We start from the raw sequence: 3,537 nt of genomic DNA on the forward strand, positions 1-3,537 counted from the left end.
CCCGCGCCGACCCCCGCCCCGAAGGCCATGGCCGGGACGGGCTGCGGCGGCCGGGGCCCGGTGCGGGACGCACCCTCCAGTCGGATCCCAGGGGCAGGGGCCCCCCGGCGTGCGGGAGGCTGGCGGGGGCGGCCGGCGGGCTCGGCGGTCAAGAGGCCCCGGCGGCGTTCATCCCGAAGCAGCCGCCCCGGGCGCCCACAATGCCCGCATTGTCGCGGGTGCCGTGGCCCGGGAGCCGCCCCGAGCCCGAGCCCCGGCCGGTGCTGACGTCACCGCGGCGCGGGCGGCAGCTGCGGGGCGAGGCGGGCCGCCCTCCCCGGGGCCCTTTCAGCGGCCACGCGCGCTCTTCCGGCCCCGGGGAGACAATCGGGCCCTTTCTCTGCCCAATTAGCTGTCCCTTCTGGGGGCCGGCGCTGTCCGCGGCCCTGGCGGTCTCCGCAGCAGCAGGCCCCGCGGGGGTGGGGGGGTGGCGGGTCCCAGCGGCAGCGGGGAAGGGGGCTGTGCGGACGAAAAGCGGGGAGAGAGACAGAAGGGCAGGCTCAGAACCCGGGGGGATCCCCGAGCCCAGGGCCCAGGCACCCACAGGCCCCCGCGCAGCCCAGCGCAGGCTGCAGCCCGGCCGTGACAGCGCGGAGGGGGCCGGGGCCCCACCAGGCTCCGAGAGACGCTGCCCCCCAGCTCAGCCCGCAGCTCCCCCCAGGGACCCAGCCTCCCCGCTCTCCGCCTGAAGCCCAGCTCCCTGGGGACCCCCGGGTCAGACTCGGGGCTCAGAGTCCCTTCTGGGAGGCGAGGGGGGTCGCCGCCTTGCAGGGCTGCGGAGAGGATTCCTGAGCGAGGGTTCGCGCAGCCCCTGGGCGGGGAAGCCCCGAGACAGGCCCGCAGGCCACTCGTGGAGAGCAGCACCTGTCACCTTCTCAGCCACGTGCACGTGCACGGCACACGTGCTCACTTGCGTGCACGTACTGCACTTACACATGCATGCATCCCTCCCGTGCATACACGTACGAGTGCACGTACAGGTGCACGGACGCACGCACCCCTCTGCAGCCCCCACCCCACTCCCAAACTCAGCCCCGGCCTCTGTGGGCACGTGGCCCCTGGTGAAGGACATCACCTCCTCCTGCCCCCCCTCCGGTCTTACCATCACATCAAGCCAGGGCGAGGAGGGGTCCAGGTGGAGGAGCAGGGGCCTCTGGCCACGGGCAGGGTGCAGCCCCCTCTCACCCGGGCAGTGCGCAAGCGCCGGTGCCTTCCCTCCTTCCTTATCTGCCGAATGAGAGTGGTCTCTGTCCAGCTTGCTGGCAGGTGCGGGGCCAGCAGCAAAGGCTTTGGCAGGGAGCACCCCAGAAGCGGGGCGCGAGGGCGAGAGCGCAGCTAGCGCGTCGTCTTCTGCGTCGTAACTGCAGAAGCCCGTCCCGAGCAGGTACCGCAGCAGACCCCGCGCTCGCCCCTGCACCTGCATCCCACCCTCGCCTCCTCGCCCCGGGAGCTGAGCCATCCTGGGCTGGCACACGGCACCTTAAAACCTGTGGGGGGCAAGGTCTCCCTGCAACTTTGATGGGCCTCTGTGCAGAGGAGCTGCCAGGTGGGCACTGAGTGCGAATCTTGCGGGTAACGTTGACCTCCGGGCATGGAGATTTACAGGTGACTTCAGACCTGTTTGAGGATTGAGGGGTCAGGAGCCCCTCACAGGGTCAGTAAACAGAGCCCTCCACCAAGACGGGGTGACTCTGTAAGGACTTCCGGAAAAGGACAGGAAAGAGAGAGGTGCCTGCCTAGGGCAAGGGTGCCCCGGGGTGCAACGCTTACCTGGGAGTCGTCTCCAGGGCGGCCCGGCTCCGGCCAAGCCCCGGCGGCTGCCCTGTTCCGGCCGCAGATCCAGCCCTCGCGGGGTGGCCCCGTCTCACCCCCACGCCCGCCACTCCCCAGCCGGGCCGGCGGACGAGGCGGCCCTGGACAAAAGCCCCCGTGTTTGCTGAGCACACACACGGACACACAAAGTCAACAACGCCCCCAGTCACGCGGCACCCCGTGAGCTCGCCCGGGGCCCCAGCGGCCTGGCCCCTTCCCGCTCGGGCATCGCGGGCACCCGTGAGTCAGCCAGGGTGGAGGACGGGGCGCCCTTCAAGCCCGGAGGCGAACGGGCCTCCTCCCTCAGACGGGGCCACGGCCAAGCCGAGGGCAGAGGCCTCCTGGGCGCTCAGGGGTGGGCGGCGGGGAAGGTGCCCGAGCCCCAGGAGAAAGGGGGAAAGAGGTGAGGGCGCTCAGGCCACCGGCCAGCGCTCTGTAGGCATCGGCGCCCCAGGAGCCATGGTCACCCCCGATGCTCCCCATTTTGCAGGGAGGACGCGCCCGGAGTCACCCCGTAATTAGCAGCGGCAGTGGAACGCAGTCGGGCCCCACCCCAGCCCTCGAACCCTCTCCCATTTGCCCAGGACCCCTCCCCTGGCTTGGCTGGGCCTCTGCGCCCACCGGCCAGCTCGGGGGCTCTTGTCCTAGGCGGGGAGCAGAGAGACAGAGAGCTGGGGGTCACACCCCCGGGGCCGGTGGACATGCGGCTCCCCAGCCCGGGGTCGGGACAAACTCTACGGCAGGATGGCGGTGAGCGCTGACCGGCCGAAGGCGCGCCCTAGCGCAGCTTTCCAGCGCCTTCGCGGCGCGTGCCCGCCCTTCCCCCGGGCTCACCATCTACAACCCACCTGCCCGAGGACTCAGCCCAAGGCGAGGTCGAGGAACTTTTCCCAGGTGCCGCCGGGGGGCTCCCACCACCGGGCAGCGGGAGAAGGACAGGGGCCAGGGTTGGCGCAGCGCTTTGAAGAGCCAAGTCTTCCGAAGTCCGAATGTCCAAGAGCAGGAGCTAGCCCATGACTGGGCTAGCCTGAGCAGCCCAGTGTCCCCGCAAAACATTGGGCCGGCCAGACGTGTCCATGGGAGAGCAGGTCAGGGGCCACGCGTGGGGGTCAAGGGCAGCGGCGGTCGGTGCCCGCACAGACACGGGTCCCTGCCCCAGGACCCTGCCCGAGCGGCCGCACTAGAGCTCTGGGGCCATCAGGGTCTCTGTCAAAGGGTCCGTGAAGGAGACAGGAGTCCCTTGTCCTCGGCAGGAGGGAAAGCACCTCCCAACGACAGAAGGACCAGCTGCACGGCCCGGCCCCAAACACGGGGCCCCGGAGCCATGCCTCTCCTGGGCTTGGAGGGGTTGGCTGACTCCCCACTTTCACCCCAGTGCTAAACTCATCTGAGACCTTCCGTGTGTTTCTAGAAGGTGGGCTCTCACCCAATCCCCCAAGGCTTAGCACACACCATTCCTGGGACCTAGAAGACACTAAGACTTCGCTACTCAGGCCATGTTTTAAAGGCCGCTTATGTTTTCATCGGCCCCGATTCTGTAAAGCCACCAGCCACGACTGTGTTTATAGGGCGCCGTTCTCCGAACTCTTGGGATTTTACTGAAAATCACTATTTTTTTCCTACTTGCAAAAGGAAGACATGCTTGCTATTTATTTAAAAAAAAAGGCAACATTGCAGAAATGTGTG

The 3,537-nt window shown here is 68.4% G+C and overlaps 1 long non-coding RNA gene across 1 annotated transcript; it reads right to left on the reverse strand.

Moving 5' to 3' along the window:
- Positions 1–340: 340 nt before the first annotated feature.
- LOC131279962 (uncharacterized) lies at positions 341–1,920 on the reverse strand. The gene is made up of 4 exons (XR_009187478.2): positions 1,810–1,920; positions 1,519–1,656; positions 1,142–1,266; positions 341–498 (listed from the first exon to the last, which is right to left on the reverse strand). It is a non-coding gene; the product is annotated as an uncharacterized lncRNA (long non-coding RNA).
- Positions 1,921–3,537: the final 1,617 nt, after the last annotated feature.

The sequence above is a fragment of the Dasypus novemcinctus genome, chromosome 10 (genome assembly GCF_030445035.2).
Source record: "Dasypus novemcinctus isolate mDasNov1 chromosome 10, mDasNov1.1.hap2, whole genome shotgun sequence".
Taxonomy (NCBI): domain Eukaryota; kingdom Metazoa; phylum Chordata; class Mammalia; order Cingulata; family Dasypodidae; genus Dasypus; species Dasypus novemcinctus.